The sequence below is a fragment of the Canis lupus genome, chromosome 5, assembly GCF_048164855.1.
Source record: "Canis lupus baileyi chromosome 5, mCanLup2.hap1, whole genome shotgun sequence".
In the NCBI taxonomy this organism is placed as follows: domain Eukaryota; kingdom Metazoa; phylum Chordata; class Mammalia; order Carnivora; family Canidae; genus Canis; species Canis lupus.
Genome location: NC_132842.1, coordinates 61,827,514 through 61,849,265, shown reverse-complemented (window position 1 = coordinate 61,849,265; position 21,752 = coordinate 61,827,514). Strand labels below are relative to the sequence as shown.

General features: G+C 43.3%; 2 long non-coding RNA genes across 5 annotated transcripts in view; one reads left to right on the top strand and one right to left on the bottom strand.

Moving 5' to 3' along the window:
* The window catches only part of LOC140633891 (uncharacterized), a 25,043-nt gene extending 13,923 nt beyond the window's left edge, over nucleotides 1-11,120 (bottom strand). For all 3 annotated transcript variants that reach the window (XR_012031482.1, XR_012031480.1, XR_012031481.1), the window contains exons 1-2: nucleotides 10,995-11,120; nucleotides 9,442-9,552 (exon numbers count right to left, since the gene is read on the bottom strand). This is a non-coding gene — a long non-coding RNA (uncharacterized lncRNA). The remainder of the gene's footprint in view (nucleotides 1-9,441; nucleotides 9,553-10,994) is intronic.
* LOC140633892 (uncharacterized) overlaps nucleotides 10,951-21,752 on the top strand; it is an 18,811-nt gene continuing 8,009 nt past the window's right edge. Inside the window, exons 1-3 of one of the 2 annotated variants that reach the window (XR_012031483.1) lie at nucleotides 10,956-11,300; nucleotides 12,335-12,551; nucleotides 14,925-15,345. This is a non-coding gene — a long non-coding RNA (uncharacterized lncRNA). Of the gene's footprint in view, nucleotides 11,301-12,334; nucleotides 12,552-14,924; nucleotides 15,346-21,752 lie in introns of those variants that run through there. The other variant, XR_012031484.1, reaches the window with a different exon arrangement.

Below are 21,752 nucleotides of genomic sequence, written 5' to 3'. Positions count from 1 at the left end.
AGAGAAAGCTAAGACCATGAGGAACCCCTGTGCCGGTGGTGGGCCTGGGGAAGGTGGAGTGGAGGTCTCCCCAGGTTGCTAGGATTTCATTCAGTGGAAAACATGCAGGTAATTTTAATTCCAAAGAAATAACCAGATTGAGCAATTCCTGTATTGGTATTCCAAAAAAACTAACTAGCAAAACCGAAAACCAACAGCGACAACAAAAAAGCCAACACCAGCCACACACCAAGCACCTCTGCCTCCGGTGCCTACTGCTAGAGCGCTGACAGATTGCCAACACCCCTGCCACGGGCCTTGTTCAGCAACCTACATATTTAGGCCGCCTTCTCGGGGGCACTGGATTCCGTGGCAGAGACACTCTTGCATATTTATTGCAACGGTGCTCTGCGCACATGCTGTGTGTTGGCTTGCTGGCTCCTCACGTCTATTTCCTGGCTTTCTATTGATTTGAATAAAATCATAATTGCCACGGAAGCCTTTGTAACTCAACTGGAAGTGATCCACTCCCCAGTGTAAGATGTACCATTTGATGTCATTCTAGAGTGTTCTTATCTCGTCTCCGAGTGACTCAGAGTATTCTGGGTTGCTTGACTCTCTCCCCCTTGCAGATGCCAGATGGAATCCTGCAGATTAAGGGGTCGAGAACAGTCAGTGTCCACAGCTGAAGAGAGAGCACTGCTGCAAGCTGCGTGGGGCTGGGGTTTGCTTGCGGAACTGTAAGCCCTTCAAATAGCTCCTGTCCTAGAGTTGGTGAGCACTACTTTGAGATGATTCTTGGCCTCAGTTTCTCTTATTGGAGAGAAAGGGGTGGGGAAGCAGCTGTAGGAGAAAAAGCTAGAGTCCAGCTGTGTTAAAACTTATTTGAGTTTCATGGTTTCCCACAAAGTTTGAAATAAACAGCATTTGGGCACGAGTCACCACGCCACCAGCCCCAGAGGTGGGTCTTCTGATGGACTCATCCTGCACGACACAAAGACACTCACTGTTCTACGCTTCTAAAGATGATGGGCCGTTCTCAGGCACGAGTCTGAGTGCACACCCCCAGGCTTGGAAAATCTACTTCCTCTGACCGCGGCTCCCTCATGACCGGCCTCATGCATCAGTGAGAAGTCTGGCCCAGGACCGGCCCACGGGGAATTTGAGCATCAGGCTAACTGGCTTCTGGAGGGAAGGGACCATCGGAGGGATTGGGAATCTGGGATCTTGCAGTGTTCCCTATGTGCGGGTATGGACGGCAAGGGGGCTGGAGACAGAGGCCAGGAGTGACAAGCAGGAAAATAAAAAAGAGAAAAAGGCTTGTTTGCCACTTAGACAGAAAGGGATGATCATGTGCAGTGTTCCCTAGATAGTTCAAAGCAAAAAAAAAAAAAAAAAAAGAGTTTCTAGATGGACTTATTGGCCACTACTTTCGAATGGTACCGTAACAACAAAAAGGTTTGCCTCTGGAGGTGTCTACTTCTCTGAGCATTTCTCCTCTTCTGTGGGCTGTAGACTCATAAGTTCACCAGCAAATCGGGGGCTCCTGAGTCCAGGTATGGATGCTGCTTGAATTTGCACCTCCCTCCCACTCCCCCTGCCACCAGTTTCAAATCCAGAAGCTTAAACTGAGTGTCCGTGTTAGCTTGCACTCCAGGAGTCAAGAGAGTCTTCTTGGCCTTGGTTTTCAACAAGAGGGGTCAGCAGATATGGATTCAGCCAGTTTGAGGGGAGAGTACCCTCTGTGGCGGGAGCTTGGCTAGGGCAGGAGATACTCAGGTTCGAAGGTCCTCGGAGGGCTCTCATTGAGAACCGCGCACTGATGAATCAGTTATGAACAATAAACTGTTCAGACAGTGGCAGTGGGGGTGCAAAGGAAGGGGTGCCAGTTTGTGAAGGGGGAAGCACCAGCAGGAAGGGCTTGAACCGGGCCCTGAGCCCCCTGAAAGATGAAGACGTGCGCTCATATAGCATTCAGTCTTTGCCAGGAACCGGCCCAAGAGCTTTGCATCCATGAAATAATTTCATCTTTACGAGTCTGTGATACAGGCACAGCTGTTATCCCAGATAAGGAAACCGAGGCACAGCCACAAGACCAGGACAAGGGGGAGGCCCTAGAGTATCTCCCCACATTTTACACCCTACCAACTTCCCTCACTCTACTCCTAGCCCTGTGCGCAGAGGGCCCGGGACTGGCTGAAGGTCAATGGCTAGTAAGTGGCAGAGCCGGGATTTGGAGCAAGGTGGTCTGGCCGCAGAGTCTGAGCAGAGTCAAGTCATGCTGGCCCTCCACAAGTGCGTATGGAGCCCCCCCTAGAAGCCAGGCACTGCTGTGAGCACGGAGTATAAAGACAGGAAAACCCACACTGTCCCTGCCCACAATCTAGTATGTGTGGAGGATTATCAAGGAAGCAAACAGAAAATGACAGCTCTGATATGCACTGCAAATGAGAGGTCCATAGCGCTATGAGGATAATAACAGAGGGATCTGAGCCAGTCCAGACGAGGGCCAGGATTGGGAGGGAGGAGTGAGCTTCCCAGATTGAAAACAGAGCCAAGATCAGAAGCCCGAGTAGCAGTTTGCTACAGAAAGGAGTCAAGTGTGTCAGGCCAAAGGAATAGCACATGAAAAGCCCCTTCCTGCCGCTGGAGTGAAGGGAGTGGTCAAATGTATACCTACCTGGAGAGGCAGGTGGGGGCACAGGCCCTGGGGACTATGATAGAGTTTGGTGCTGATCCTGAGGGTGCTGGGGATGGGCTGGGAGGAGCTCCAGGAAGAGCAGACAAGTAAGGAGTAAGGAAGCCATGGCAATAGTGGAAGGAAGAACGGGGAAAGACTGTTCTAAGACAGGTGCTAAGGGTGTGGAGCAAAGGAAAAGGTCCCAGGAGACATAAAAGGGGGACAACAGCCAAGACGTGGCCACCAGATGGAGGTGGAAGATGAGGATGACCATGGTGGCTCTCCAACACTTCTTAAATTGAGCCACTCTGCTGAGTGTTAGTGGTGTCCCATTAAGGTTTTAATTTCTCTCTCCCTGACGAATCCTAATATTAAGTACCTTTTCATATTCTTCTTGATCATTCGTGTATTTTCTCTTCTGAAGTTCCAGCTCAAGTCTTCTGGCTTTGTGTGTGTATGTGTGTGTGTGTGTGTGTGTGTGTGTCTTTTTGTTTTGTTTTGCCCATTTTGAAATTGGTTTGTCTTCTTGATATTGATTCGTAGGAGTTCTTTATATATTGTGGATATGAATTATACTTTGTGAATATCTTCTCCCAGCCTGTGGTTAGCTTTTTAAATTTTACAACAGTTTCTTTCATCAAGAAGAGGCTTAAATTCTGATTCAAGTTTGGTTTATCAGTATCTTCTCTTACATGGTTAGTTCTTTTTGCGTCCTACCAAACCTGGCCTGCCCCAACATTATAAAGATATTCTCTACATTTTCTTTAAGAAGTCTTATGGTTTCAACTTTTACAATGAGGGTATATACGCCCCCGCTGGTGTCCTGGGGGTGCTGGGAGGGTAAGTGAGATGACAGGTCTGGGGTGTTTTCTTCTTGCAGAATGCCAGCTCACAGCCTGGTTCCACCCACTGCGTAGCTAAGGACTTGGTTACTACTTGCCCTCTAACTCCCCCTTCTAACCCACTGTGGCCCTCCAGTGCTGACTTCCAGAGGGAAGAGGCCGACATCCTGCTCCCGGGGAGAAAACACGCATGCATTTTTGGTTTGTGTTTAATCACTGCTGGCACAGAGTGTGATGCTGGTGAAATCTTACTTGCTCCATCTTTATAAAATATTTCGTCTTTTAATTATATGAACTGCCAAGATCCGGGTGCCTGCTTTAGTCATTTCCCCACTGAGCTCTCAGCACCATCTCTCTGTGGCCTCTTCCGAGCATCTATCACGTGTTTGCAATCGCTCCAAACCCATGAATCATATTTAAATGCTTTCCATATCCCATAATTCTCCTTTTACTGCTGTATTCAGTTAATTACACTTGCTCCCTATTCATTGGAGACATACAGTTTGGGCTGGGATTTGGAGAGAGAGGGAGAAAAAAATGAAAACAAACTTCATAATGAAAGTTCCTTCATATTTGTGAGGTTTAATCCAGGTTTGTGTTTCAGCTTGCACTTTGAATTCTTTCTCTAACTGCTCCTAAGTAACTCCATCTGCCTCTGGGTCGGTTCCCATCCTTAGACTCATTGGTGGAAATCCCTTTGTACAAGGATTGCCTTCATATTTAATATATTTCTAACATATCATCAGCATCGCACCCACTCATGTCAACCACATCAGGCCAGATCGCTCCATTTCTCCAAAGAACTGAAGACTTAAAAATGTGCACAGCACAGCCAGCTGGTGGGTAGCAATGCTACTTCTTTTAAATAGTAAAATTGAAAATGTTTGTAAATGCACGTGTGTGTGTGTGTTTGTGTGTGTGTGTGCATGTGTGTGTACACAGTTGGGGAGAACGGGTGATTGAGTGTAACGCAGAGGAGTTAGCAACAGGAATATTGACCTGATGCTGGCATCAGCCCACAAACCTGGCATTTCATTAAACAAAGAGAGAAATAAAATAATACTAAAGCTTTATCAGTTTATAGAAATTCCAACCTGGGGGAGGGCGCCTGGGTGGCTCAGCTGGTTAAGCAGCAGACTCTTGGTTTCAGCTCAGGTCATGATCTCAGGGTTCTCTAATGAAGTCTTGCCTGGGGCTCTGCACATGGCATGGAGTCTGCTAGATTCTGTCTCCCTCTCTCTCTCTCCATCCCCTTCTACTACTGCTCTCAGGCTTGTTTCAGTGCGTACTCACGCACACGTGCATGCACACACACACACACCCTCTCTCTCTTTTTCAAATAAGTAAATAAATAAATATGGAAAATCTTAAAAAGAAATTCCAACTGGGAACACAAGGTGAAAAATGAAAGGTGATATCCTGCCTATGGTCTCCATGGTCCACATGATGACTCCCTGCTCTCGCTCTGACTCCTCTTCCTCTCTTCTCCCCTGTACTCTGCTTTAAGCACACTGCCCTCCTTTCTGTTCTTCAGATACACCAAGACACTCCCACCACAGGACCTTTGCACTGGCAGTTCCCTCTTCCTGAAATGCTCTTCCTGGAGCTAGCTTCTTCACTTTCTTATGTTTGTATTCCAAAAAGTGCCTTCTCAGTAAGGTCTTCTTTGGTCCTCTTATCTAACATTTCAACAACCACCACACCAACACTTTCTTCACCTTCCACTGCTTCCTTTGCTTTGCCTTAGTACTTGTGACCATTGGGCACACTACTTATTGTAGTTATTTTTTTTTTCTTCTCTCTCATCTTTTTCCCTACTAAAATGAAGCTCTGGGGAGTGGGTTTTTTTGTTTCCTTTTGCTCACTGCCATATCTCCTGGTGCTGGCATGGAGAAGGTACTCAATAAAAATTTCAGCTAGATGAATAAACAAAGCCACAAAAAAAGATAATTTTCAATGCAGGGAACAGTGTAGCATGTTGCTGTGGGAGAATCATTCAAGTGAGTGTGAAAACTGAGGACCATCAAAGAAAGTGCAGTTGGTGAGATGATCTACTGGTTACCAATCCCTTATCCCATCTTTCTTTCTATAGGTAATTTGAAGTCATATAATATGTAAGCCTTTGTGTGGCTTCTTTTACTTAACACCACGTTTTGGAAGTTCACCCATGTTGTAGCAGATAGCAATACTTCATTTTTTTCATAGCCAAATAATATTCTAGTTTAAGTATGTACCACATTTTGTTTATCCATTCATCTGCTGATGGACATCTGGGCTGTCTCCATCTTTGGCTATTGTGAATAGTGCACAATGACCATGGGTATACAGGTAATTGATATTTAAGCAAGTACCTGTAGATATTCCTGACTTTTGAGTATATGCTTAAGAGTGAAACTGTGGCTTTATGTGATAATTCTATGTTTAATTTTTTGAGGGACTGCCGAATTGTTTTCCATAAAGACTGAACCATTTTACATTCTTCCTCCAACATACAAGAGTTCCAGTATCTCCACATTGCCACCAAGACTTGCAATTTTCTGGGTTTTGACTGGAGCCATTCCAGTAGGTATAAAGTAGTACCTCATTGTGGTTTTGATTTGCATTTCTTTAATGACTAGTTTGTCATTTCTCTAATTTCCCAACTGACTAGTGATGTTGAATATCTTTCCATATGCTTATTGGCCACTTGTATATCTCCTCTGGAGGGCTACATTTCAAGTCCTTTCCCCATTTTCAAAATTGGATAACTTGTCTTTTTGTGGTAAGATTTTGTTGTTGCTGTCATAAGAGTTCTTTATATATTGCAGATACTAAACCTTTATCAGATAGATGATCTGTAAACAGTTTCTCACATTCTGTAGGTTTATTTGCTTGTTCTTGACAATGTCCTTTGATGCACAAAAGTTTTTAACTTTCATGGAGTTCAATTTATCAATTTTTTCTTTTGTTGTCTTTGGTGACACATCTAAGGATCTTTGCCAAGTTAAAACTCATGAAAATTTACTCTTATGCTTTCTTCTAAGACTTCTATAATTTTGGCTCTGGTATTTAGGTTGTTGATCCATTTTGAGTTAGTTTTACCATATGGTATGAAGTATAGGTTCAACTTCATTCTTTTGTAGCTACATATCCAATTGTTCCAACATCATTTATTGAAGAAACTATATTTTCTCCATTGAATGGTCTTGATACCCTTGCTGAAAATCAACTGGCCATGGATGTAATTTTCATGCCTTGGCTTTGGGGACTTAACACTCACTCTGGCCTCTATCTCCTTTTCAGGCTCCACACCTTCTTCCTAGCCATTAAGGCTCAGTTCTGTGAATATTTTTTTTTTTTATCACTCCATACTTGCTCTTTAGGCAATCTCTAGCCTTAATTACCACTCATTTGTAAATAATGCATAAATGTGGATTTCTTGCTAACTCCTTTTCTCAGAGGTTCAAACATGCACATCCAACTGCTAACTTGCATGGGTGTACGTGGCTGTCAGAAAGTCATCTCAAAATTCACATGTCTGAAACAAAACTATGGAGCTTTTACCTCATTACCTGGTTCTCCTCTGATGTTTCCTATCTTAGTTAAGAGTATAATGAGTTCTCCTGTTACCCAAGCCCATTGTCTAAGGGTCAGTCCTCCCTAACCTCCCATGGCTGATCTTCCAGCAAAGCCTATGAATTACATATCTTATCAATCTCTCAAATCCACCCATTTTCTTCCTTCTCTACAAGTACTGCACTATATTTGAGGCCTATGTAAAAAAAAAAACCCATAAACATTATTTGGGAACATAACGTTTTTAAAAACAAATGAAAGGATATACCATGTCCATGGACAGGAAAGTTAATATTGCACAGATGTCAATACTTCCCGGTTATAGACTCAATTCAATTATAGTCAAAGTAATTATTCATTTGCACAATAAAAAGTCACATTGGTTGAGTACTAAATGTTGACTGCTAAGTACTAAGTGACAAGGCAATTTAAGAAGTGTTCTGCAAAAAGAAATTAATAATAATAAATAAATGAAAAACTAAGAACCCTTCTGCAAATTAAATGGGCAGAGATATTGAAGATGTTGTGGAAAATAATAATGAATAATAAACTGATAAACACAAAAACATAGCATAAAACTGTAATTATTAAGCCAGCACGTTACTGACATAAGAATAGACAAAGAAATCAATGGAACTAGACATAGATTTCTGGAATGTCAAATTTCTGAGCAAATGATTGCAATCAGCAGTTTTAGAAAAACCAGTTAGCTACAGAACAAAAAGACATTTTGCTTCATATCCTATACCGGATAAAAATAACTTCTAAATCAATACAAAACTGTGTAGAAAGTGAAAAGCTAAGTATCTAAGTAGACATTAAGTAGATATATGTTTTTAGAAGGAAAAGACATTTCTAAGCCTAAATGCAAATGGAAATACCAGGGACATAACAGGAGGTTTGGATGCATAAAAGTGGAAAAGACATTACAATATCTTACATTTAATTAAAATCAAAATGTAAATATTGAATTAAGTAGAATGCAAAATATCTTATATACAGAGGGTTAATATCTTTAAGCTCTAAAGAATGTTTACAAATCAGTAAGCAAAAATGAAAGCCCTTGTAAGCAAATAGTTAAAGAATCCAAACAGCTGTATATATGTATATATACCTACATATACATACATACATATATAATGCATATACACTTATATACATATACACACACATATATATAGCTGTTTATTAAAATGCTTAATTTAATATAGCCACAGATTGCAGACAATAAGAAGGCTTGAAAATGTCTGAATGAATTAGGTATACATACTATGATGGAATACTGTACAGATATTGAATACACTATTTTAAAAAATATCTGATAAAATGAAAGTATGCTCACAATATAATGCAGTGGAAGGAAGAGAGAGTAAAGAAATATATAGGATTAAAGTGTGGGAAGAAATACCATAAAGTGTCATCAATAATTTTTCCTGAAAGGTAAGCATATGGGTGACTTTTATTTATTTGCCATCCTTTCTATCATGTTCTAAATTTTCTATCAAAAGAAAGGTATTTTTGTTACTTAAAATTTCTTTTAATAATATATGCATTATTATTATAAAGCTTTCAAATTGTGGGTTAAAATATGGAATCCTTCCCTTGCCTCCTGTCCCCTCTGTGCCTCTCTAAGAGTGATTACTATTAAATTTAATATATGTTCTTCCAGACACGTCTCTACATGTTTACAACATATGAATATACATGATAAATATTTTCACAATAACTAAGGTTATTTAATACAAAACAAAACAAAAAGAACTAGGGGAGCATAAAGAGGATTCGCTAGGTATTCCAGCCAATTATCCAAAAAGTAAAACTCAAGGAATGATGACTTTGCCTTTGTCTCAGGGCTCAATCATTCACTTTGATTTTTGAATGAGCAGAAAAGAAAATCTATGGAAAAATGCTAAGGTTGTGGTGGTGGGCAGGGTACATTACTAGATAGCTCAAATAAATTATAAGCAAATGATATATATATATATATATATATATATATATATATATATATATATAAATGTTAAATATATATATATTTATACTAAAATGTTAAACATGCCCCAGTTGGTGCTCTTTGACGCTTTTGAATAAGTATATTTGGGAGAGTAAAAGTAATGTTTGAAATACCAATAAATACAAGGGGAAAGATCGCCTGCACAATGGGAGGGCAGAGCAAGCCATGTGGGGTGTCCCTGTCCTCAAGCCTGGCTCCTGTCGCTCCCCGGGTGCGGGTGGTGGGCAGCAAGGTGAGGCCGAGGATATTCCACGGCTCTAATCCCATTCTACTTTATGACTCGCTGTAGAAATGACCTCTAGCGAGATCTGGCCCTTGTTCTATCCAGCAACTAGATTTTTCTTACAGAAAATAAATTAAAAAGGTGTGACCTTGCTGAAGGCTTGCCGAGAAAATGAGGTACATCTTGTCACAGGCAGAGGAGCCTATTTGTTCAATTTGAAAGGCTGCCGCTTTGCTCCGATTAGAAGTTAAGATAAAGGCTGGGGATGAAAAGAGGGGAAACATTTCTAAGCAAGGAAATTAAAGGGCTACATTGGAGACCCTTTCAGCACTACAGTGGGCTTTTTGTGTGGGGTTTATCGGGCCCCATCAGCCACACCTTGTCCCTGTGCTTGGGGCTCCCTCTCCTCCGTGCACACAAAAGCCTGCCGTGTAGGGAGCGAGCAGAAGCCCCCCCCCCATAGCCATCAGGGGCACCCCCCACCCCCCCACCCGCTGCAGGTCGACGCTGGGAAAGTGACCCACCCAAATTTGACTCACTGGGTAGAAGACTCAAAGTCATTTCGTCCATTTCACTGAAGGGACTCAGTCAAGAAGCTTCCTATCCTCCTGGCCATTAAATGTAATATATCTTGGGAGAACTCCTCCCAAATTCACTCAAATGAAGGGACACTGAAATGCCTTTGTGTCCCTGAAAGTTTCAAGCCAACCCATGTTTCCATCCAAAGCCCCTGCAGCAAAGAAGCCTTCTTTCAACTTCTCTCCTCATGGTATAGACATCTTTTATGTCCCAGAATGTCTTTCAACTTTTGAAGTCATGGCTCATTTGGGAAAAGAGGAGGCAAGAAAAAAAAAATGCTGGGCTTTTCCACATGCTTTACATTTCTAGCCAACGTTCTGTTCCCTGGTTCTCTTTGCCCACGATAGCTGTATGGGCCAGACTTCTTAACCTAGGATTCAACGTCTTGATCACATGAGATAAACTCATCTCTCCAGTTTTCTCCCTCCTCATTCTCTCCTACATTTCAGTCTTTAAAAAAAAAAATTATTTATTCATGAGAGGCACACAGAGAGAGAGGCAGAGACATAGGCAGAGGGAGAAGCAGACTCCATGCAGGGAGCCCGATGTGGGACTCGATCCCTGGACCCAGAGATAATGCCCTGAGCCAAAGGCAGACGCTCAACCACTGAGCCACCCAGGTGTCCCTCTGTTCTAGTCTTGAACATATTTTTCACATTTCATATTTCACCTCCATGTCCTTGTGTGAGCTGCTCATGCTGCTGGAATTCCTCTCCTCACCGTACTTATGCGATCATGTGTCTTTGCTTGCTGAGACTGCCTATTTGGGGAGTGTGTTTGTTTGTGAGGGCTGCCATAACACACTAGTAGCACAGACCAAGTGGCTTCAACAACAAAGATTTAGGGCAGCCTCGGTGGCTCGGCAGTTTAGCGCCGCCCTTGGCTCGGGGTGTGGTCCTGGAGACCCAGGATCGGGTCCTGCAGACCCAAGATTGGGTCCTGCGTCAGGCTCCCTGCATGGAGCCTGCTTCTCCCTCTGCCTGTGTCTCTGCCTGCCTCTCTCTCTCTCTCTCTCTCTGTCTCTCATGAATAAATAAACAAAATCTTTAAAAAAACAACAACGACAAAGATTTATTTTCTAGCAATGTATTTACTGTTGCCCCACGAGGGCAGGGACCATACCCAGCTGGTCTCCATCATCTGCCTAGAGCCTGCAAGAGTTCCACGTCTGCACTTCATCCATCATGGACTGCCCTCCACAGAGCCTAGCATGGCTTCTCATTCTTAGCAAGCCCTCAAAGAAGGTTTGTTGCCACTGGAGTCTGCAGTAATGTTCTAGAACCAGAACAAGATCCAGAAGTGTCTTCAATTTATTAAGAATAACTTAGCTTTGTTCACTCGGGTCTTAGCACAGAGTGCGTAAACACTGAATTATTTGAGAACTGGTGGTAGTGGGAGCCTGAGGATACATCTGTGGAAGTATGCGTGGTGAGAATGGGGCTCAGAAAGAAGGTCATGTATCATCAGCCTGGCTGTCTATCAGGGTCCTGGCTCTGGCATTTACCTGCACAAATGATTTCCCTTCCCTAGGCCCTGTTTACCTATTTGAGATATACCTCAAACAATGAAAAGCCCCTTCTCCATCCCGAAGACGAGGAGGAGAAATAGGGCTTCATCTGGGCCCTCGGTGGTAATTTCATAGTGGTCTAGTCCAATTTCCTTTTCCTCTTCATGAGAACAAGGAGAGAACTGGGGTGGGGGTGATGGATTCCCCCACCAAATCCTGTGGCAAATACCATTTAGCACAGGAATACCTACTATTTCACTTCAAGGTGGCTTCTCTTCCATGATGTCAGCACCATCCCTCTCTTTTCTCAAACCTTAGCCAAATCTGCTGGGCATATGAAGGGCTCATGTGGGTGGGTTTTAATGCAGAAACCAAAATGACTAAGTCTCATACCTGAGCTGAAGGATCTCGAGTGATGGGAAGCATGGAAGTATGGCAAAGGAGTCCACAGAATAACACAATGAACCAAAAAAACAAAGTCATGTGGGATGGAAAAAAATGCCCCCACCTCCACCAAGTCAAGGAGTCAGTTACCAACTACCCTCCAAAATCTCCTGAGAGGTTAGGAAGGTCATGGGACTCTCTTCATGCTTGGAATGGGATCAGGTCAATTTCTTTTGGTTCTCAAGAGAAGGATACCTCAGCCAACATCTGAATGAGGCTAAGATGCCACAGTTGGAGGAGTCAAGTCTCATGGCCTTCTCCAATATTAACACTCCAATCAAAATGTTTCCAGAAACATTTAAACAGTACTTGGTTACCATTTTTAGTTTGGAGACAATAGTTTTTAGAAAAGAACTGAGCTTCTTCCAATATTATGCACCCCCCCATCCCAGAAATACTCTCTTTAGATGAATGTCCAGCAGAACAATTGGTCTATTGAATGAAGCCCAAAAAGTCTTACTATCAGCAAGAAGATCCCTGGGCTTAATCTTATTATGTCGATCTTATTTAGCATTCTAAGAGTGTTGGATGCTTGGTCACCTGGAAGAACAGGGAAGAAATGCCACCAACTACCAGGAAACCCAACCATCAGAAATGCCTGCTCCTTACAACAGCCAGTGACAAGGAGAATTATGACACCCTCACAATATTACTAAACACTGTCAGGAACAAATTGCGGTGTCCGACCTTAATGATTGCTGGCTGAGACTGCAGGCTGAGGCTGCCTTGTGAATATTTCTGTAGACATAGTTCTTTAGAGTCCTTCAAGTTCACCTTCTATGAAACAGGAATCCAAGGAGTATTTGTAAGACATTTGATATGCCATGCCACTTAATAACAACATTCATGGTGTCACTGTGTCCCAATTTGTTCACTCTATCTGCATTTATATTTTATGTGTGACTAAAGACAGAGCTCTATTACCTTTTGCTTCTCCCTACTGGCAATACTAATCATAATAATAACCACCATTTTTGAGTGCTTATTAAGTGTTCAACCAGAGTCTAAGCACTTTATTCGCTTTGTCTTTTAAGCCTTATCTGTAATGATCCTGTGAACTTAGCACTGTTATTTCCCCGGCCTTACGCATGAAGACAGTGAAGCTTAGAGAGATTTAAGTGTCTCCCCAAGGTCCAGGTCCCATAGCGCGCAAAAGAGACAGACAGGATTCAGATCCAGAGCTTGGGCTTCTCTCCATAGACCCCGCTTTTATCTATAATCCAACACACTCCCAGCAATGCTGATGCAGGTGAAGGGCAGTGTGGCTAAACTAGTCTGTGGTTAATGCCTCTGAACGTCTACTCAAACATGTTTCCACCTGTCATGGACAACAGAAGCAAGAAGCAGGCCAGGATAGGCGGTGGTTTTCATGACTCGCCTCTATTCTTGCAGCCCCATGCTTAATACCCGCCCTCATACCACAGTAAGATCAATGGTAAAGAGCTAAGTGAAACTACAAGTGAGTTAAAACTACCGGTATTAAGTCAAATAGTGTTTCGGGATATCTGTGTAGCATGTACGTTACAGACCTGACTATTATAACGGGTTATACGTGATGAATATTTTCAATTAGAGGGCATGAAAAGTCATTGATTACAGGCCCAGGAGAGCTGATCTAAAGGAATAACTAAGGATGATTCTAGCAGTGGGCATCGAGGCCTGACTGCAGCATCAGACAAAAAAAAATATCAGATGGTTACCTTGATCAAAACAAGCGCCAGGGATAATGTGAAAATCCAAGAATATAGGACCATAAAGGAACTTACAGCATGAGAGGCCAGGGCATACAGAACGCATTGAGAAGGGTGTTACACACATCAAGAAGAAGCTAGAGGCTCATTCCCCGGTAAAAAGGGACATGGCAGCTCTCCCCTGCTCCATCCTTATAACGATGGTCAGCCATGGTCCGTTGGGAGCTTGGCCGCATGTTAAGTTGGCCTTGAACTCCAGTTTCATGGCCTGAGGCACACGTACCTTGAAGCCTGTAAGCTCCCTTGGCTCACTTCGTTTCTCTACCTCCACATTCCTGGGGCTACAGGTGCTGCTTCCTCACACCACGGTGAACAGGAGGCTCAGCCAGAGGCTTTGTCAAGCATTGTGGGAACTGAGGGGCTCTAGGAGTTCAGGGGCAAGGACACAGGGCAGGGGAAAGGTGCATTATCACCCACGGGCAGTCACTAGCTCCCTACCCTACTTCCCCCATTCCTCCTCATGCTAAATATGCCCGCATGTCTTACTCAGAGCCCCTCAACCTTCTCCAAGGGCCCTCCAGAGTCTCCAGCTCTATCCCAAGCACTTCAAACTTTTTTGCCACAAGGAAAGATAAGATCTGGTGAGTAATAATTTCTCCATCTCATTTTCTGGGGACTATATGCGAATGTCTGGCTATAGAGAACAAAGTGGGGGTGCCATTATGAGGCCTCAAGAATCTCTGAATCAAATCCTGTATTTGGATTCGTCCTTCACTCTGTCTCCTTAGATACTACCTCACAGAAGTGAGATTTTGCTTTTTTAAAATTTATTTGAGAGAAAGAGAGAGAGGGAAGGAGCAGGGGGAGAGAGGCAGAGGCAGAGGGAGAAGCAGACTCCCCGATGAGCAGGAAGCCCGATGCAGGGCTTGATCCCAGGACTCTAGGATCATGACCTAAGTTGAAAGCAGACACTTAAACCACTGAGCCACCCAGGTATCCCTGCTTTTTTATTTGAGTTGGACCTTTCAGTGCTCAGGTTTGGGGATACCGCCACCCAAAATGAGAGGTTCAAAGAATGCTTCCAAAAACCAATCTCTTGTCCTCTCCACCTCCGAACACTTCACGGGTGATCCACTTCTCCATTCAGAGCCCATCTCTAAGGTGACAATGGAGCCCACTGAGACTGGCCCGGAGCTGGTGCTCATACAATGCATGGCTGGAGCTTACATAGCAACTAGAAATACATTTAGTTTTAACCAAATTCATTCCTCTAGATAATGGAGTCAACACGCTAAACACTTCATCAGCTACACTCACAAGGGGAACTTCCCTGAGCAAAAGAGGGAGATTTCATTGCTCTAATCTGAACAATGATTCAAAAGCAACTTGAGTTCTGTTTTCTGTCTTCAGTATTACTTGCTGAAATCATGTTGTAAATGAACCAAGATGCCTGAAGAAAGTAATACGATGAAGTAAAAGAGGGGAACAGCAAGGGAGAGAAAAGCAGGAAGCTCCCTCTTTTGGAGGACTGACTACGTACCAGACACTAAGACAACTAATCCCTAGGATGATTAGAAGCTCCCGAAAATGTGTTGATTGCCTTTTTCCATTTACGTTTTTAATTAAGTGGTTTTCCAGTTTTGTAACTTTGATTTGCTATAAAAGGGCTTTTGCAACACTTTCCATCATGCTTCCTCTTTCTTAAGCTTTTCAGACCCAATTTTATATATTCTAATTGCAAACTCTAGTTCAAGTTCCTAAAACACTCTCTTATAATTATCACCAAACAAATGCAGTGATTCCACAAAGCTCAAACATGTGTCGCATTAATTCTCACAACCAAAATACTTTCATTTTTCTTGGACTCCAAGCAAAATGGACCATAAGCACAACGTTTGATAAAATGACAGGTGGAATTCCATCCAATTAAGACATAAATATTTTTCCAGAGGCTAAGCTCACTGCAAAATAATAATCTTCACTCAACACATCTTTACATGTCTTCGGCAAAACACCTGTCTAAAACTGTTAACACTAAATATTTTGGGAGCTCTGTACTTCAAAGACATCCCTGAAAACGTCAAGCATTGTTAAAATGTTGAAGTAATTTTGGTTAAATGCTTCTGTGACAACTGTCGGACTTGATTTGTTTTAGCTGAATACATTCTGAATATTGCTCGGAATCTGTGAATTGGTCACTTGCCAAAAGGTGAGAATTGGGCTGGAGTCAAAAGAATTATATGCATCAAAGAAATGAAAAAATGGGGGGCATCTTTGAGTATTTTAAAAATGCAATTTATCTTCTAGGTTGGAAGCTTCAAAAGAATATTCTTACCAAGTGATAGCACTTGCAGTAAAACCCTAAAGTATACAGTAGAAGTCATTCTGATTCCTGGCCAAATTCATACCTGTAGAGTCACACCCACAGTTCTTCATGCAGAGGAAAAAGTATATTTTAAACTACCCTTGACAAAATTAGTGATTAAGCAATAAAGACTTGACGTGTTTTCCTAGAACCTTCTAGTTAGTTGGTTAGTAAGTGCTTAGAGTTCTTGGAACCACATTAGAAATATTAGAAGTAGTGAAAATATTCATAACATTGGTCCAACAACGCTGTTTCTCCCTCCTCTCTCCCCATTTTCAGATAGGTAAATTGAGGATCCAAGACCTAGAGCCAACCATAGTTAGTGAACGGAAGTGCCTACTGCCAAGAGTTTAAAAGTTTGAGCTGAAGGGTGGGTGGTAGGGGAGATCTTTATGGAACATATCAATACATGGTAAAAGGAGAACATAAATGTCAAGGAGATCTAGTGAGATCAATAATAAGAGGACCTGAGGTTAGCTATTAATCACAATGGGCCAGACATCGCACTAAGCAGTATATGCATGATCTCATTTAATTCTTACAGTTATCTATACACAAGAGTACCATTATTATCCTCTTTTATAGATAAAATCTCTAAACAAATTGTCCAGATCAAGCAGATAGCAACTGATAGAGTCAAGACATGGAGTCATTTCTGATGTCAAAATCCTTGTTCTTAACCATATTTTGATCTTCTTCCCCACATGTTCATGTTTCCAGAGCTTGTTTTTTTTACACGAATTCAAGTAGGTGCCATTATGACTTGAGCAATCTGCGGTGATCATAGTTTTGAAGGGCTGGACCAGCTACAGAGGTCATGCTTAAGCTATGGAGTCTGCGGAGAGTGTGTTTTCAAGACTAAAAGTATAACGGCTATGGTCTGGCATTTTCCATGAGACCCCAACGAAAACACTCTGTCTCACTGTCCCCTTAAGGACTTATTCTTGGCAGACCACATGTTCACAAAGATGTCACAGAATATTCCAGGCCTCGACTTAGTCTGAGCATCTTGGAATCAACCCAAGAGTTATCCATACCCCTGGGGGCTTCCAGATCCCCAATCTAACCTATTTTTATTGATCACCATTAGGTCAGTCCTCAGACTGAACATCCAACGTTAGTCCAAACCAGACCAATCCTGACTGTGCAAGAAATCAGGTTTTTTTTTTTTTTTTTTCCCCTTTCTCCATAATTGGCTTCTTTCTGGGGAAAATGTCAGAAACCTGAGTCAGACTGGAAGAAACAGAAACGGGGATATACCAGCTGAGGCATGTGTGCCTTGCAACTATGATGGAACCCAGGGACTGAAGTAGGGTGGGAGCAGCACTTTGGTCCTCCCACTGTGTTGCTAAGCTCTGGCCCTGGCTCTATCATTGGCAACACTCTTGGGCTGGACCTGTCCCCATGGAGGCAAGGGTCCCTGCTTCCTCCCCTGCAGTTCCAGGCTTACGTCATTCTCATCGCCAGCAATCCCAGCAAAGAGAAAGTTTCTCCTTCTCCATTTTGGCAGCAGAAACCCCAGCTCGGGTCTCCCAAGATTAGCTCACTCACGTGTCCACCAACCAAGGGCTGTGGCCCCAGGGATGGAGTGTGCTGATTGGCTGGGCTTGGGTCACATGATCCCTCCTAGAGGCTCGGAGATGTTGGGTTTTGTAGGATCCCAAGAGTTAAGGCCGGGGAGGGTTGGGGTTGGCTCCTCAGGAGGAGAATCTAAGACCTATTACCAGAAGGGGGTGGGAAATCAGTGCCAAACAGGCGAAATCAACAGATGCTTAGACCACCTCCCCTCCCCGAGACACTGCCACCCCAGCAGAGAGAGGAAGGGGGCACTCCTGGGGGGCTCAGCGGTTGAGCGTCCGCCTTTGGTCCAGGGCGTGATCCTGGAGTCCCGGGATCGAGTCCCACGTCGGGCTCCCTGCATGGAGCCTGCTTCTCCCTGCTTCTCTGCCTATTTCTCTGCCTCTCTCTCTGTGTCTCTCATGAATAAATAAATAAATCTTAAAAAAAATAATTTAAAAAGGGAGAGGAAACAGGGACCAGAGAGAGTTACCTCGACTGGGTACCCAGGAGCTGAAATAGGGGTGGGTGGGGAAGCCAGATTGGGGGGGGGGTGTCTCAAACTTTAGTTACTCAGAAGCTCCAGGACAGCTTGTTAGAAATGCACATTCCTCTTCTCCACTCTAAGTTCGAATTCTGCAGGTCTGTGGCATGAGAATTCACATTTTTTAACAGCTCCCCTGAATGACTGTGGTGTGGTCGGAGGCCTGTGAACTGTACGCATTCAGGGGACATTGGTTTAGATCCTGGCGAGGGAGACCAGCTATTGAATATTAAATAAATGACTTTCACTAAATCCCAAATAATAGCCAGAGGGCGTTTTTTTAAAACAAACAAATCTTGACAGTTGCTTTGGTGAATTTCTCGCTCAGTATCAGCACCTCTCACTACCTCGTGGGCAGTGCAGGGTGCTTAATAAATGCTCTGGGAGATGAGGATCTTTATCAAGGCAATTTGCTGAGGGCTGGTTTGTTGATCGGTAATGTGGGGACATATGGGATTTACAAACAGCTTTGGATGCCAGATCAGAAACCCTGCAGTTTATTATTAATTGCATAAGCCTGATGATGGGAATACAGTATCTTAATAAAATAAGTGGACTTCTAAAATCTTTTTTTAAAAAGAGAGAGAGAAGGGAAAGGGGGGGAACACCTCCATAATTAGGAAATTAATTATTTGTAAAAGGCAGAAAAGTGGAAACAATGTATTATGATTTAAATTCTTCTGTCCTCTCTTCTCTTCTTGCCAGCCACACCCCCGCTCTTTTCTTTTGTGTTCTTTTCTTTAAATGCACCATTGGTAGATAGCCAAACGCAGAGCAACAGTGGGAGACATACATCTTTTTCAAGTGCTCCCCACAGGGCTGATAGGACAGGAATCTCAGGGAAGCTCCCTCCAACCAGGTCCTAGGAGAGCTTGCTCTTGAAACTTGAAACTTCCCAAGTGCTATCACTTCAAGGCACACAGACCTAAGAGGATTAAGGTAAGTATCCCTCCTAAAAGCCTGAAAAAACAAAGATTAGTTTTTAGCATCACAAAGAAACATATATTTATATAAGTTCTGAAGGAGAAGAAATATGTGAAGACTTTTGGAGAGGGGGTGGAGGTAAGGAGAGACGCTGGAGCAGAAAAGGCAAATCATCCCTAAACAAGGGAGAGAACATTCCTACAAGCTTATCCACTGTTTACAAGGAAACAGATTGGAATTAAAATTTACGCGAAAGCAACACAGAAGACCGGTGTGCCAAAACCTCATCAAGCTTAATTTATTAAGTGAGAACATTTGTGATTGGACCAAACGGCAGACTTTCTCTTTTTTCCATTGTATGTGAAAGGTGCTAAGGATTATTCATATAAGAATAGTTAAATCAACAGTTCCAGAGGAACTGGTTCATCTTCAAGAAAAAAAACCATTTCAAAAATAGCTTTCTATATATTCATAGTGGAATAAATCACTTAAACTTCTACAAGCTGTGGTTTCCAAGGAAAATCAGTAATGCAAAAGAAAAAAGTTTTGGAGGCAACAGTCCCATTTAAAAGTCGAAAGGAATCTATAAACTTCTAGAAAAGGCACATCCATGCGGAAGTGTGCGTATAACTCATTGGTTGCACTGGAAATATACTCCTTTCATATTGTCTTCAATCACACCGATCTTCATACAATTTTGTTTTTCAGTCTTTATTTCTTCCAGGCAAAAATGAATGAATACTTCCTCCTCCCTCAAAAGGAAATGGATGCAGATTTCACAAAGCGAGCAAAAAGCATTCATTTTGCTCAAAAGTAAACGTCCGCCAGAAGGTTCTTTCGTTTGAATAGACTGAGAAGGTAAACCTGTAGCTCCAACATGGTCATCGGTGACATGCGACCCATTTACTTCATGTCTCGCTCATTCCGAGAGAGACACCAGCATGGCAAATGGTGTCAGTATCCCCTGGGCTCCTGCGGCCAGGTGGGCCCGAGGCTAGTCCCAGAAACTCCAGAATTCGCCAAGACTTCAGGTGGACTGGGTTTTGCATCAGTTCCCTTTGTCAAGTCAGAGAGGTCATCTGTGTCTGCATCTGTGTCTGCATCTGTCTCGTTGACACCACTGGTGGCAGCAGAAGGTTATGCACTTCAGTGTTAAGGATCCCTGCGCATAAGAAAACTTCAAAAACCCGCTGTAACCTCCCTGGCTGTCCAGCAACCTCTACCTGCCCTCACACTGACAAGGATTTGCCTCCACCAAGTTTTTTCTGCCAAGTCAATCTACTAGCACTAACCAGATTCCACCCCCTAATTCCTTCATTCTCAGATGCACATGTTAAAATTTCTGAACAAAGTGTCGCCTTCTTAGAGCCAGCGAGCCCTCTGACGTGGGCAGTGTCTCCTCCTTCACTCATCTTACAATAGGCTGCAGCTTGAAGTCAAGGCAGTATGTAAACTCTCCACCACCCACTAGTAGCCTCACCTAGAAGAGAAGTATGATGTCTAAAGGGCTCAGCTCATCTGCAACAGCTTCCGCATTAAGGGTGGTAGGACACTGAATGCAAAGATGTATCCTGTCTATTTGGTTAAAAAAAAATCTGCCAAAGATGCCAAAGCATAAAGAAATTTTTCCTAATCGTCTTGAGAATGGGCACTTCTCTTCTGTCCAAAATTCTATCAAGCAGGTTAAGACTTGTCCTTGGAAACTAGGCAACTTCAGGACACTGGAGAAAGCCTTCTCAGTCTGCTCCCCACTTTCTGACAAGTCCCTTGGAGAGGTGGCTAATCAGGACCTGGCTCTGATCTCATGAAGACTCTTCCCTGGCGTTGACCAGATGCCCGTCAGCATTGTTGGCAGACTATTTTGACACTAGCAGAATCTTCTGAAAAAAGCAGTGAGTTAGAATAATGGACAGAGCTTTTTTATTCACCAAGTAGCAAAACCAGATGAAATGTCAAGCTTTGCAGGTGTACAGTGTCTTAGGTTGGGTTTCCCCCAAACAGCCCCTGACACGGGGATTTGAGTGCAAATAGTTTATTTTGGAGGTGATCCCAGGAAGCACCTGTAGGGGAGTGGGGAAGTGAGTCAGGGAATGGAAAGAAGACAATAAAGAGTGCATTATGGAGCAGGTTATTGCTGTGGGCCACTCGGGCTCAGTCCTCCTGGCAAATCCTGGGAAAGAGTGGAGAATGTGACTCAGAATTGTCCCAAGCAAGGGGGCAGGAAGATCGGGTGCTTCAACATCAAGCCCATCCATCACTGGTTGAGGCTGCTCCCCTGGAGATACTAACTTTCCCACATTTGGGGCCTGCCTGATGCATGGGCCAAGCCTACCCCAGCAGCCAGGCAGAGAGTGGCAGGTGTTTACAGCAAGAAGTCATCAGAATGCAGGGACGGTGAGTGCCGAGGAGATGCCAGCAGAGCACAGTGTCTGCTACACACAGATACTGTAGGTTTCTTCTAAGGCAACATCTCACCATTTCCAGGGATGTGACAATTTCTAAAAACAAGTTCGCAAGCAGTGAGTTTTCTTTGTCCACATCGTGTAATGGTCAAAAACAGAGCTGTGCAAAAAAAAACCATCTCTAATCTCCTCCAGTTATTTGATGAAGGAACGCAGATGGGCTTGGAATTCCTCCACGATCTGCTTCAGAGTCACAGATCGGTCACTCTGAAATGGGTGATGTCACTTGACCAAGGAGGTTCTACAGTTTTATTCCTCCTTCCAGACCATTCTGAGTTCAACTATTTGCAAGGTGCATGGCTTCAACAAGGCTGCCGCCAGCTCTGTGGATTATTAATTTCATCAGTGCTGGGATAAGCCATCTGATAGGATGCATTGAAACAAGA